This window comes from Ictidomys tridecemlineatus, chromosome 14 (assembly GCF_052094955.1).
Source record: "Ictidomys tridecemlineatus isolate mIctTri1 chromosome 14, mIctTri1.hap1, whole genome shotgun sequence".
In the NCBI taxonomy this organism is placed as follows: Eukaryota; Metazoa; Chordata; class Mammalia; order Rodentia; family Sciuridae; genus Ictidomys; species Ictidomys tridecemlineatus.
Window position 1 is genome coordinate 70,613,679 of NC_135490.1, and position 15,805 is coordinate 70,629,483.

General features: G+C 38.2%; 1 long non-coding RNA gene across 1 annotated transcript in view; it reads right to left on the reverse strand.

Annotated features, from left to right (window-relative positions):
• The window catches only part of LOC120883759 (uncharacterized), a 63,557-nt gene extending 59,512 nt beyond the window's left edge, over positions 1–4,045 (reverse strand). Inside the window, exon 1 of the long non-coding RNA XR_005725957.2 lies at positions 3,858–4,045. This is a non-coding gene — a long non-coding RNA (uncharacterized LOC120883759). The remainder of the gene's footprint in view (positions 1–3,857) is intronic.
• Between the last annotated feature and the right edge of the window lie 11,760 nt (positions 4,046–15,805).

The window sequence follows — 15,805 nt, forward strand, 5'->3', positions numbered from 1 at the left end:
GAACGCTCTGTGTGAAGAAGGCCCTGGGCAACCTCGAACCTTTCTCCCATTTGACTTTTCCCTTTGCTGAGTTTTCTTTGTGCCCTTTTGCTGTAATGAATCATGGCTGTGAGTGTGACGAGGGATTGAGTCCTGTGAGTTCCCCTAGTGGATCCTCAAATCTGTAAGGTCTCAGGGACCCCCAATACAGGGTGTGACAAGAGCCCTTCGTATCCCTTTCTTCCACTGAAATACATCAAAAAGCATGACAAAAGGAAGTCTCATGTGATATCAAAAGGACATGATAATAAATAACACAAGAATAGCTCAAAAGGGACAGTGATCATATACTACTTTGGAAATATGAAGTGCCACACAAATGCTAAGCTATAATAATTAGACAAAATTACACTTCTCCATCAATTCCAAAGGACATCTCTACAGATTTTCACAGAAAACAAACCTAATTATATATGTCTAGCAGGAACTGTTGTAAACCATCTCAATAGACATAGAATATTTTCAGTGGAAGAATAAGTACAGAGACCCATTAACTGAAGGGAAAAATGTTTGGGAACTATTGAATGAAATTTCAAGCCTAATAGGTTTTGAAATTAGTTGATTTGAAATATAAGGAAATAATTCATGTATAATGCTTTCTAGGTTTTGCTTAATAGGCATAATAATTAACTTCTCAAACTCGATAAAAACGTAGGAAATTTACCTACGTTCAGTACTTGACAAATAAATCATAGTAATTACATATTCACATGGCCAATAATAATTCTCTTAACTCAAGCTAATAAGAAAGACTGCTTTAGGGTAATTATTCTTCTCTTATAAATTACATGTATAAAATGACTCCTGCTGGTCGGGCTCTGTGATGATATGGCAGCAGGAGTTTCCTAAATCTTCAACTCAGTATTAACTTCCTTCCATGTCCAGCTTTAGTAAGATGAATATTCCCAGAGCACTCTCATACACCCAGACACAGCCTCTAGGAGTCTGAAGGTGTTGGTGATATGGTACTTGGATTTTTTATTTCAGGGTGACTTGTGTATTGCTGTTGATGTACAGGCAAGATATCAAAATCCCAGAAAAGTCACAGAGGACGAATCATCAAAAGCCTATCACATAGGAAGTGATTAAAACCATACCAAGCAGAGTCCATCCAACTTTTGTGTCACAAACAAGGCTATTCAATCATTTGACATGGACTCTAATGCAGAGAGTCTCAAAGTGTACTCAGAGCCAGTAGATGAGTGTCACCTGGAAACTTGTTAAAAATCCAAATTCTTCAATGACAAACAATAACCCAATTCCAAAATGACCAAAAGACTCGAATAGATATCTTTTTCAAAGAACCTGTGCAAATGATCAATAAGCACATGACACGATATTTAACATGACTAGCCAAATTAGGGAAATGCAAATCAAACCACAGTGAATTATCACTTCAAACCCATTAGGATGGATATTATAAAAACACACACACAAACAGAAAGTAGCCACTGTAGGTGAGGATGTGGAGAATATTGGAACCCTTGTGTATTGCTGGTAGGAATGTGAAATGACCCAGCCATTGTGGGAAAGGAGACAATAGTTGCTCAGAAAGTTAAATGTAGAATTACTGTATGATCTAGCAATTCTACTTCTGGGTACATAGTCAAAAGAACAGAAAGAAGAACTGAAATAGAAACACCAGTGTTCATCAGCATTATTCATGAAGACCAAAAAGTAGTAATGACTCAAATATCCGTCAACAAAAGAACAGATAAACAAAATGTGGTACATATAGATATACTTTCAATCTTAGAATAGAATGACACTCTAATACACACCAGAATTTGGATGAACCTTAAATACAGTATTCTAAATGAAAGGAGTTAGACAAGAAGGAAACACTATTTTATGATTCCACTTATATAAGGTACCAACAATAGTCAAATTCAAAGACATAGATGGTAGGAATGGGAAAAGAATGGTGAGTTATTTTTTTCATGGGTCTAGAGTTTTTATTCATGATGGCAAAAACAGTTCTGGGAATCAATAGTGGTGATGGTTGAGTAACATCATGAATGTATCTATGACACTAAATTGTACACTTAAGCCTGGTTATCTCCAATAAGCAAGAGGGCTATCTGGTGGGAAACAAGAATCTTGGAGATCATTATCCAGAGATGCTATGGGGGTGCTGAGACAGATGGAGAATTACCCTGGCTCTTCTTTCCTCCTGACTGCCAATCATATGAATTTCCCATTAATTGAGTCTACCAGAAGGCAAGGAAACAAAGGAGCCCAAGAAATGTCCCAGGTATTACAATGTAGAAAACAGGTGTGGTAGGGATGGATCTGGGATGTGAAATCAGCAGTTTTGGGGTGAATATAGCATAAACAAGGAAGATGCACTTCTTTTATGCACTTCTTATATTCAAAAAACATTTGAATATAAGACCAGCTCTATCATATATGATCTGCAGGAGTTTAAACAAGTAATATTTCCTCCCCCAGCCTAAGTTTCTTTTTTCCAAATTAGGGGTGGCCATGTGATCAACTCATTCAGGATTTTTGTAATCATCAAATGGAAGAATGTCTGTACACATGTTTGTTAACAATAAACCATCACATGAATACAGTGGCATCGTTATTAAAAATGAAGCCAATGATATACTGAAGAAATTTTCACTCATTATTAGAAAGCTGAATTGAGGTACCAACAACAACTTTCCAAAGAAGAATTGGAATGCCTCCCCCCACCCCCATCCCACCTCACTCCCGGCTCTCTTCTCTCATTCAACATCATTCTATCCCAATTCAAAAATCTGAATTTTGGAAAACCAATCTTGTTTAACAATGGAGCAACGCATCACCTAAAGCTCTTTTTAATTCTATTTTCCCAAAAGAATTGGGTGGGAATGAAGAGTAGAAAGTTTAGTGGTAACAGGAATATGAGGGTAGAGGAGAATAGGAGGCATTGGGGTTGTGGTGGGAGGAGTCAATGTTGAGCTGCTTTCTTTTGCCACAAGCTTCATTGCATAAATATGAGAGCTTGAGAGTTCAGAGCTAACAGGACAGCTTTGGGTTATCAAAATAACCTGAAGGAAATTCTTATCTCAATCATGCATAAATAAATAATGCAGTGATATGCCGGAAGACACCAGAACAGACGCAGAAAGCTAGTTTGTGTGAATTGGATTACTTAATAATATTACTGTGAAACAGAGATTTAAAAAAAAAAAAGCTTTGAGACAGTTTATTAGCTTTTTAATTGTTTCTTTCTAGTGCTGTTTATAAAAATGCAGAAGCTTTCCTTCTTTGATAATGTTAATTGTGATTTTCAGGTGACATGCAAAAAATCTTGCTTAAGATTTTTCTCAAAAATTTGAAAAGCCATTAGACAGGATCATGGTGTAATAGGACATAATATTTTTCCTTTTAAAAAAATAAGTGTAGAGTTAAGATGGTATTGCACATTTATGATTTAATAAAACAGTCCCAAAGGAAAAAATAATTGGCAATGTTGAGATGTCTGGACTGGTATCCTAATTTCTAGCCTCAAGAGGTGGACCACTACTACATAAAATGATGGATGTTTCCAGTTTTTCAGCTATTAAATAGCAGTTTGGGCAACATTATGTCTAAGATCACTTTCAGTTCTAGCATTTCATGTTCTTCCAGCAAACTTCTAATTTCATTTTATTTAGAAAAGCTCAATCACTACTAAAACAAAGGGACCAAGCATGCAAAATAAAGACCCTTGTGGCAATGTGTCCCTTTGAATATTAAGTATAGAAAACATAGCAAGGGAAATGGCTGGCATAGTTTCTGTAAATATCTTTATATATCTTCTCATTTTCTTTTCCAAATTGGATAATTACCCTCAGATAGGCTCATCAGCAGATGGTGATGCTCAGGCAGGGACCATCCTGTAGGACTGCCAGAGCTTGGCTGCAGCATGCTCAGGACTTCAGCAAGACCACACAGCTAGAAACATCCAAGACAAGCAGGGCCTTCTCGACATCAAAAGACAGTGGAATCTGATCTTTCATCATATTTCCTGGCAGGCAGCAGCTGGCAAGGAAGAAGACAATCACTGACAGGCATAAACAGCCCCAAGAATCCTAGAACCTATTTGGAAAGCAGAAACCTAAGTCTGGACTTCTCATCATTTAACAAGGGAAAGACAGGAGTCAACGTTTGGGTATAAATACGTGACCATATTTCATTGTCAGAGATGTTTTGAAACCCCTTTCTGTTTCACAAGGAAATAATCATGAGATGTGTTGTCAGCGCACATTTCAACTATTCTCTTAAACACACTTGTTTCCGGTAGCACTGACTCATAATAAATCACTGTAGGAAAAGAATCTCTGCAGCTGATTCCATAATATCTGAACATCACTAGCAACCTGGAAGCAATACATCCTAAGGAAAATAAAATAAGAAAGAAAATACAAAGAGCACAGACTTTCAGGTCAGACAAACTGAGGACCTAAAAGGCTATGGGGGTGCCATGGGGGACCCTGAATCTACATTTGTTAAGGGTGCTTTCAGAAGCAGTATAGGGTGAACTCAATAAATGGATGCTACTCGTATCATTCTTATTATTGTAATGTACTTCTGAAAGAAGTCTTTTTAGTAAAATCTTACTTTTTGATTATTTATATCTGCTCTGAGTTCATCTGATCAATAAGTACCTGTGTATTCTCAATAGCTACCAAAAAGCCATTAGCCTCCCTATCTTAATTCATATCTCTGTCACCATAGAGCTCCCCACGGAAGGTAGCTGCTCTTCTGATTTCCTCCATCTCTCCAAGCCTGAATAATGATGATTATAAAGTTCTCTGATGTTAATCGAGGCTTAAGATATTAAGCCATCCAAATCAATAAAAGCTTGGTATAATTAAAGTTAAGCACCTCTTTTTGTGCTTCAGAAAAACCATAACGATGCTCTTGCTTTTTTTAGAAAGGGTTGGCTGAAGTCTATAGATTTTTCAATAAGTTAAATTTCCAAAGGGGATTTGTTTTTCAGAGGGCCAAAAAGGAAAACGATAAAAAGAATCTGAAAGTACTGTATTGGCAAGGATTTTAAAGATAATTACCCACATTAGTCACTTTTTATCCATTTTATTTCTCTGCACTTTTTTTTTCTTCTAAATAACTAGAAAGGGAATCCAATACAACATTCCATGATAATGAAACAGATCCCTTCATGAACTATAAGTCCACTTGAAATATAAATCCCAATGACACCACTGTAGTTGCCAGCAGGTGTTCAAGTATTCAGTTCACATTAGGTGATGAGGTGATAGGAAAGGTACCCATCACTGGGACTCATAAGACCTTCTCCTTAGGTGCCCTTGGTTGGCATGGAGCTTCCCACAGGGGTTTGTGGTGGGATTCTGGGCATTCTGCTCATAGACCACAACAAACTATTCTGCATTCTGTCTGCCTCCAGAAGCAACTACAGAGCAGGCCCTCCAGTGTTTGTAACGCCTATGTATATTGAGATGGGAGTCATCGATGATGGTACTTCAACAATATACACTGCATTACGTGGCTGATCAGCATTATTGGATGTCTCTGACATTTTTGGTGTTTTACAAAATAAAAGAACATGTAATCCCACGAAGCCTTCAACATAGCAGAGTTGTATATATCTTTCACCCTCTATATGTGAGAACCCACAGCTAGGGATGATATTCAAAATATTTATGATCCTGTATGGCCTGGCATACTAATCATTCAAGATGTCAGCCAACAACTGATATGATTGAATTTCTGCTTTTTAGCTGAACATCAGTTCTCCTTTTCTTGGATTCTTTAGAACCCTCCCTGCGTTAAAGAATTTCCAACATAGATTGATTATAAACCCTAGCAAATGAGAAGATAAAGTCATCTTGAGTCCTTTGAGCCTAAGCATGAAAGGATATCCAGAGGGAGCTGGAGAATAGTACTTGCAGGAAGAGAGAAGAAAAAAATGTACCATTATGATCCCTTATTCAACTCTGAATTTTTGAAAGGACAAAATCTCTTGTGGGGAAAAAAAGGAAGTTCCATTGTAGCAACGTTCTACAATTCTAATTATAGGTACTTTAACTTAATGTATATTTTGGCAAGAACTTTGAAGGAAGAGATGCAATTCTATTGACAGAGAACCCAATTCTTCATAATACAGAAGTTTAGGTCAGTGTGTAAAGTTCTGGAATACCAGAGGGCACAGCTGCTCTGGTGTCATATGAGACTGGGAGCACAGAGCCATACCCGGGTGCTCCAAGGATTGGAAGGCACAGCAGGAAGCTGGAAATGGAGCCAACTCCTCCTTCCTGTGCTGTTCTGAAGCCATAGCTTCCCACTCCTCTGTGATGCCCATAAGTATCATTCCTCAAAATCATCAGTTTATATACTGTGATTAGCATGAGCTTTAGCTTCCTCAGAGGAAAACAAGGCATGAGTGAAATCTAAGCCTCTTGACAGAATGGATACTGACAGAGAGTGGAACACTAACGTACCATGGCTTACGAGGACAAATTGGAAGAGCCTAGAGTGACCAGTGTGGTGGTGGGGGGTAGCAATACAGAAATCCATGGGCAGGACCTACCTTCTACCTTCTAAGGAATGAAAGAACAGATAAGATAAAATAGCCCCTTCCGTTTCCCTTCCCAGTTGTGGGGACACAAATGTCTATCAGGAATAATATTTAAGGTCTTTTTATTAATTTATTCAAAGATAATAATGTCTTTTTAGATTATAATTAAAATAAAACTTTTCATCTTATAGTATACATGCACAGAATAGTAAAATCATAGAAAATGGAACTTGTTTGAAAGTTACAACTGCCCCCTCACCAGCTTGCCAGAAAGATGTGTTGGTTTTTATTCTCTGCCCTGGCTTCTCTTCTTCCCTGCTTTGTCTGGTGGCCTCGGGAGTTAATTTTATGTGTCAGTTTCCAAGATGACTGGTAAAGCATTATTTTCTGAGTGTGTCTGCAAGGGTTGTTACTGTCATCCAATCTGTTACGGGTCTAAATAGAACAAAAAGGCAGAGGAAGAGTGGATTCACTCTTCTCTTTGCTTAATCTGGGACATCCATGTTCTTCTGCCCATAGACTCTGGTGTTCCTAATTCTCAGATGTTTGAACTCAGACTAGGACTTTCACTATTGTATTTTCAGGCCTTTAGATTCAGTTTCAATAATATGCCAACTCCTTGGTTCTCCAACCTGCAGATGGCAAATTAAGAGACTTCTTGTAACCATGTAAGTCAATTGCTGTAATAAATCAATCTCTCTCTCTCTGTCTCTCTCTGTCTGTCTGTCTCTCTCTCTGTATGTGTGTGTGTGTGTGTGTGTGTGTGAGAGAGAGAGAGAGAGAGAGAGAGAGAGAGAGGGAAGGAGGGAGGGGGAGAGAGAGAGAGAGAGAGAGAGAGATAGATCTATTTCTCTGGAAAACTCTGACTATACTGGCCTTGGATTCTGATGTCTCTAGGATTAATGAAGGGGAGGAAGGAGATATAAAGGACAGAAAACCTATTAGTTTCGGGTTCCCTATGAGCACGCCAAATGTTTAAAACTGACTCACTCTGGTAGGATAGATGACCAAACTGACTTCTTTTATAGGGTGCATTGCAGATTCTTCAGATGTGCTCTTGAGAATATTGGACTCCATTTCCTGTGATTTTTCCTCTGGCTGACTGCTAGCATTTTCTTCCTTAGTCTCTAGCCCCTCTGAGGCATTGCTTTTGAGCAGATTGCAAAACCAGGTCAGCTCCTTTCATCTCTAAAGCCAGCTTCTGCCTCATGAATAATATTTGCATGAAATCCACCGACCACATCCCCTACTCCCAGTGCAGCTCATTGCTTCTCTCTCTGCTCTGCCAGATGAGAGTCAAAGCCTCTCATCTTAAATTCCTCAGGTGCATGCTAGACATTGGTCTACTATTTGTAGCACATTCCATCGTCACTTATCAAGCCCTCTGGATGGTCTCTTTGAAGAGAGATAAGGGGGAAGTCTTCCACCCGTCTCTCATGAGGGCTAGTACTCACAGTCCAGTGATGATACTCCCCAAAGAAATGTCCTTCTCTGTTCCACATCTTAAGTTATTTTCTTTAGAGTGGATGGCAGGCTTAGTTCATAGCCACTTCTTTTGCAAACTGTAGATGAGCAATCTAGAAATTCAATTTGTGTGACACACTTGCTATCTGGGGTCTTATGTACTCAGTCAAAATCGAAACTAAAGTCACATTATAACATCCTGTTTTACTTAGCATTTGTCTGGAAGGAAACAAAAGAGCAAAAAATGGACTAGATACAGCAAGTTTTAACTCTTTAACTGCAAGTTGAGTGTTCATTTCTAGCACTCCCCATCTGTTATGGCCTGGATCTAGAATATTCCCCACAGGTTAATGTACTTAAAGACTTGGTTCCCAGTGCAGCAATATCCAGAGGTGAGGCTCTTTAGAAATAATTAATCAGGAGGGCTATAACCTGATCAGTGAATTAATCCATTTGGTGGATTAATAATTTGAATGGATTATTGGGAAGTAGCCTTAGTTGGAGGTAATGAGTCACTGATAACATGCCTAAAATGGTATTTCTTGTGCTGAGGCGCTCTCTCTCTCTCTCTCTCTCTCTCTCTCTCTCTCTCTCTCTCTCTCTCTGTCTCTGTCTCTCTCTCCTTTCCTCTCTTCTTCTCCCTCTCCCTCCTCCCCAGCTGCCATGTGCTAAGCAGCTCTCCTCTGCCACACCCTTCTGCCATGATGTTCTGACTCATTTTAGACCCAAAGCAATGGAAGTGGCCAACCATGGTCTGAAACCTATGAAATTATGAGGAAAAAAACCACTTCTCTTAAACTGTTTGTGTCAGGTATTTTGGTTACAAGCTGACAAACAAGCTATCACAGTATCCTCACTTCCTTTCCCATTGGCTAAGTCAGTTTGGGTTGCTATAACAAAGATACCATGGATTGGGTAGTTGAAACAACAAACATTGCTTTCTCACATTCTAGAGTCTGGGAAGTCCAAGGTCAAAGTGCCAACAGGTCAGGTATCCGGTGAGAATCTTATTATATGCCCACATGGTAGGGACCAGTGGGGATGGAGAAAGAGAGAAAGAGAAAGACTGCATGTCTCATTTATTTATTTATGTATTTGCACTGGGGATTGAACTCTACCACTGAACCACATCCTTAACTCTTCTTATATTTTATTTTGAGACAGGGCCACTGAGTTGCTTAGGGCTTCATTAAGTTGCTAAGGTTGATCTCAAACTTGAAATCCTCCTGCCTCAACTTCCTAAGTCACTGGGATTACAGATGTGCACCGCTGTGCCCAGTACACATGTATATCTTTTTAGAAGGACATTAATTCCTGTGTCCAGGCTCCATTCTCTTGACTCAATTTCCACCCAAACCCTATTTCCAAATACCATTTACTTTGGGACATTCAGCATGTGAATTTTGGGGAGATATAAACATACAGTACTCTCTCCTTCTAGAAAAAATTAAGTTTAACTTTTTTATTAACATAAAAAAACAATGTTTTGAGGTTCCTCAAGGAGTAGGTAAAATAAACTATACTTAAGTCACAAAAATATACAGGAAAACAAGGAAATAGTTATGGTTTAAAAGTTGATATAGTTGATACCGTAGAAAAAGAAGGGAAAGAGGTCATAGAGAGAATTTGGGGGTGTTAGTAATGTTTTATCCTGTGATTTGAATGATATATAGGTATTTACTTTATATTTTATGAAAATTCTCTGTGTATATTTCATAATTTAAATATTTTAATTTTTAAATTATTACCCAAAAAGTGGGCTTGGCTGGAGAGGGAAGTAGCAGAGTGGAAGCACAGAGATATAGCTGAAGATTATTATATTAGTCCAAGTAAAGTTATAATGCTGGCTTGAACCAGAGTGGTGGTGGGGAAAATCATATAAAATGCTAAGATTTATGCTATATTTTCAGGATTGAGTTTCTAGGAATTGCTGATACCCTAGCTGTGAGTATGTTGGGATAGAGGTTGCCACAGTGCATAAAAGAGAGAAATTAAGGATGATTCTTCGGGTTCGGGACTGACCTAATGGGTGAATGGATGGTACCATTCAATAACATCAAAGAGACCTGGATTAAAACATTCTAAGGAAACAATTAGATGTATAAACATTTCAACAATTTAGTGTATGTATTATTTATTAACACAATTTCATAGTGCTCTTCTTTCAATAATCACTAAATTAGTGCAAATGACCTCTACATTTTACAAAAGAAAGTCAATAAGCATTAAAAAGTCCTCATTTGGCTTCTTGTATCTTAGTTGTTATTATGTAATGTTAACTATTACTAGCACACCTTGTGTTGATGATAAGATAATAAGAAAAAGAAGAAAACAAATATATGTAAGCATATTTCTAACAAAAAAAGGAACACTCAAGACATGTGTAGACCTAATTTTTGCAACTGACCAAGTAGTTTTAGTTGGTATTTAAAGCTACCTTCTTCCATTACCCATTCTATATTTTCATTACCTGCAGCAGCAACCTTACTGACCTTTGCCTGGTGGAGTGACCCAAATTTTTATTTTTCCAAGGTCTAGGACATTACTAGCCTTGTCTGAATTGAACTATTATAGTTTCTTTTATTGCTTTTAATCACAGGGCATAGTGTTCCCTAAGGCATCTTCTGTATTCTAAACATACTCTTCCTTATCTCCAATCCAATTCCCCCTTGGTAATCAGGATCAATCCTCCTGCCAATACACTAACTCCTCTCTTTGCCTATTAATTCAGAGGCAAGAGGAGTCCAAAATAGCCAGGCAGCAGTCTTGACTTACAGTTCAATGAATGGAATCATTACTGTGTTTCCTGGTGGAAGCATTTCCTGCTTTAGATTAAGACTTAGACTACCAGAGGATGAGATCACAGAAAGGAGAGAAAGTTTTTGCTAGCTGATCTCTAGGGATAACAGTAAGCATTGCTACTTTTACTTCCGCCTCTTGATTCTTCAACCTGTGAATGCTGACTAGAGGAGAAAGAACACTGTACATTGGATGCTGAATAAGAGCACATACATTCCTTGGAAAATAGTTTTAACCTTGTAAAATATTGCTACCTAACTGGTTCCATAACTAAGTCTCTTCAAAGGACCACTGTACTGTTCTATCAAGACAACTGTTTCAGTATGACGAGGAATATGATGAGATCACTACATTTTGTGACAATGGGCCCATTGCTGCACTTAATTTACTGTGAAATGAATTAATTAATCAGAAGCAATGCTTATTGTAATCCTTATACTATGATAATGGACAATAAATTTTTCAAGTAAAATTGTGGAAGGTAATTTGAGGCAAAGAATTGCATATAGGCAAGGCAAATATACATCCAGAATAAGTTTCTAGTCTAGTGAGAATATAACATCGACCAGTTCATGATGGAAGCAGGTTCAATGTAACCAAAGTGCCTCCAGGTAGCTGGCTGATCATCTCATAGAATAGTACCTTAGTGGGGACTCAGTTTTGGTATTAGTTGCTAACAGATGGGACTTTCAATAGTGATTGTATCCAGATCAGCATTGGTAAATGCAAGTCTATGTTGTTGAACCCATGCATAACCTCCATCTCAGCCATTCATAAACCCATTGGGTAATAATAGATATGGCTGGGGCAAAGTTGACAGTTATTCATAGAACTCATCATTTGATCATTAACATTATACTTTGCGGAGGTCAACTTTTGGTGAACCAGTCACATGAAACACAACTTCGTGTCTTTTGCTCATTCAGAGAGGCCAATCTATATGTCCCTTCCCTAGACTTCCTTGTCACTAATTTTCCAATCATGTTCTTTCTGGGTCCCTAATTATTCAGCTAAACCATTGGCCACAGTCTATTAACATATATAATTGCAATCTGGCTGATTCTCCTTCCAAATAAAATTAAAAACTAGGCACATTGGGAGAATTTGCCTTCTGTCCTTCAGGAGTGTCTGAGAAAAGGGCTATAGTACAGCTGTCCATTTTCAGGTGGTGCCTGAAGAACCATCTTTGAATCAGGCCCAAATTTTCTATTCCTAAGTCAACTGGTCTTAGGTAACTCCCCCATGAGTCCATGAATTCAAGCTGGGAGAAAAAGGTAGTGTAGGAGGAGTGGAAGCCCTGGGCAATCAGGCGATTTCTTCATGTAAATTCTTTAGGACCTGCTTGAATCTGATCTTGAATATGCTATTTCCATTTGACGATGGAGTGTTTCTCTGTTTGCCCAAACTTATAGCTTAATGGACCAGACAACGCCTACTTCATGATGAGTAGCACATGTCATGTGGTAACTTGGTAAACCATGAGTAAATGCTCAGCTTCTACTAAGTCCAGTAGCAAGCAAGTATCTCAAAAGGAGAGAAGATATCTACACAGGATGGCAGAACTTTGTTCTAAAATTAAGGGTCTACACCATGATTCGCCTATATGAGCCTACTAACGTCCCTAAACAGCATCCTTATCTGTTGCTGACACTTTGTCATTGCATCTCCTGGGTCACATGGTCCAGATAGCCAAGCACCTTGCATGGCAGCCTGAACCAGTTGCAGCACTTTCTCTTGTTCTGGACTTAACTCAAATCCTGTAGTTTTTTATGGGTCCCTCAGTAAATAGGCTGAAGTCACAAGTCTAACGGGGACTTTTTTGCCTTCAAAATCCAAAGAGACTCACTCACTGGGCATTATGCATCTTAGGGGGTTGTAGGATGGGCCATAAGCAGCAACTTATCCTTCATATTGGAAGAGACATCCTGACAGGCCCCACACACCACTGGCCTCCTAGAAGTTTCACTGAGGTAGACATCGCCTGAATTTTTTTTTTTTTGGATTTATTTCCCACTCTCTGGTATGCAAATGTCTTACCAATTAAGTCTAAAGTAGTTGCTACTTCCTGTTCACAATGCCATCAATTTAAAGGACCAGAATGATGTCTTTGGAAAAGAAAGGCAATCTAGGTACCTGTGAACTAAGTTATCTCACAAAAAGCCAGGGTGTTTATAATCCTTTATGGTAGGACAGTGTTCATCCTATTACAATTCCCTGAGTAAATGTAGTACAAGATAGTCTGCTTCTTCCTCCTTGTGCTCATCTAACCCAGTTTTGCTCCCTAGGATGGACCGCTTTCCTCTTCATATAAGACACGCTTGGGTATTCTCATTGCCCTTAATAAAGGTCACTGAAATGTGCTTGCATCCAATCCCCAGAACCCATAAATGCTATTTTCTATAGTAATAAGGACTGTGTAGGCATAATTAAGAATTTTGAGGTGGTGAGGTTTCCTTGAATTATCTGGTTGAGTCCAATGAAACCATAATGGTCCCTTTTAAGGGTAAAGCAGGAGAGTTAGACAGAACATGATGTGATAAAAGCAGAAGTTCGAGTAATGTGTTTTGAAGATGGAGGAAGGCATCAAAAGTTGAAGAATACAGCCAGTGAGGGCTGAAAAGAGTCAAGAAAACAGATTCTCCCACTCAAAGGACACTAGAACTGTTTTAATCTCAGCTTTGCCAAGTAAAACTTATCACAAACTTCTGACTCTAGGGCTTAAGAGAAAAAATTTGTGTTGTAGTATTTTAAGCCACTGAGTGTGAGATAATTTGTTATGGCAGCAGTAGGAAACTAGTACACTCCTTGCTTAAGGTTTTGAGGTCTGCCTGTACTATTTGAAGTGTGATTATGGGAAAGTGTGGGAAGAATCCACTTTTACCTTCTCCCATTAAAAATGAGCTATATTATTTGGAGAATTGATCCCAGAGGAGGGTTATGATTAATTCGAGCCCAACTCTTTCACTGCTTGTTGATGAAGGAATGTAACCCAAGTTCATCAGTGCATGGAATTCACCCAGCAACAGGGATTACTTTAGATATAAAAATGTGACCCAATTTGGGCCAATGAGATCCAGAGAAAAACAAAGAAAGACAGTTTCTCTTATTCTAGTTTCTATTTCACTGAGAAGTGGAAGCAAGCAAGAATTGTTCTTTACCTCCCATCACCATATATGTAGCCATTTACTTTCTGCTGTGCCTGTACATTCTACCTTCTCCCTAGACAGTAAAGATGAGCTTCCAGTGAAGGTCTTCTAGATCTCATCTTTCCTGCCTATCCAAGGATGTATTGCCCCAGAAATTATCCCTTTGTCCTGCACCATGAATTTCCTCTTCTGTATTATATCTTCAGTAGCATAAAAATAAACTTTCATTCTTTCTATCTTAAAATCCCTCTCTTGAATGACTCCTAATGGGCATGAGTTTTCTTTTGAGGATGCTGCAAATGTTCCAATATTGATTGTACCAATGGTTGCACAACTTTGAGTACCCTAAAAACCATCAAAGTGTACACTTTAAATGGTAAATTGCACTTATGTGAATTATAGATGAACAGATTTATTATAAAATAAGAGGATGTTGGCAAATATAATATTCTAAATGTTTGAAATAAGTCACAATAATTTTGAACTCCTTTAATGGAGGATCTTAAAACATTTGCAACCTTATTCTAAGAAAAATGATACAAATAGTATCTACTCATTAATAAAAGTATAAGCTATAAAAGAAGATTAGAAACTAAAAGTACATCCCCCAAAGTTCTATCTCGACACCACTCCTTTTTCTCTTTGTTACTTTATTCCTTTCCTTCCCTTTGCTCCATTTACTGAAGAATTGGCCCATTAGGGTCTGGACTCAAAATTGGCACTGCCAAGTGGGAAGTCCACCAACATTTTTATTGGCCAAAGAAAATCATGCCATTGAGTCTAAAATCAAGGAGCTGGTTACCGCACTTTATGTGTAGGTGGAGTAATTGTAACGTCATACAGTTAAGAGCACAGACCCAGAAAGTGGTGAAGAACTGGGGGTCAATAATTTTTATTCTGCCATATTTCTTGAATCACTTCTTCAGTGGTTTCTAGAACACTACTCTCTACTAGTTTCAATCTTATTCCACTAGTTCTTCCTTTCTCAGCAATGGATCTGGAATGCTCTGAGTCTCAATCTTGGGAACTCTAGCTACAATCTTTCATTCAGTAATATCTCATCTGTTTTTATGGCTTAAAAAAACTCCTATATGTTGACGACTCCCCAGTTTATATCTTTACCTTCACATCTCTCCCAAACTCCATACTCAAACATGCAACTGCACTTGAATATCTAACAGTAATTTTAAACTTGGCAAGTTCAAACACAAACCCCATTTAATATATTCCCCATCTAATAAGTGTCAACCCTTTCTATCTATTTGCTCAGGTAAACCTCGGAGTCATTCCTGATTCTTCTTGTTTTCTTGCCACTGTTATTTATTACATTTTAATAGCCTCTTTCTCCCTAGAGCATTATTTAACACAGCAGCTAGAGTAAGCTTTTTAGAAATATGTCCAGCTGTGCCATTCTTCTGTTCAGAATCATTCAAGAACTCCCAGCTTACTCATGGCAAAGTCCTGCTCTGGCCTTGAGATCCTTGTAATCTGATGTGTTATTCTTTGATTCTATCTGACCCCCTTATTCACTCTGCTTCAAATGCATGAGCTTCTTTTGTGTTGTTTGAATATTCTAACTCTCTCTCTCCCCAGAGTATTACTTGTTCCGTTGGCTTGGAACTCTCTTTTCCCAGATGTATTTGTGCTTATTCTTTTACCTCATCCAGATCTTTGCTCAGATATTCCATTTTCACTGAGACCTTTGCTAAGTGCCACTTTTAAAATTATATCCCTATCTTCATTGCCCTGTTTTCCCCAAGTTCTTACCATAGCATTTATCATCATCTGACAGAACACAGATTTTACCTATTTGTTTATTATCTATTTT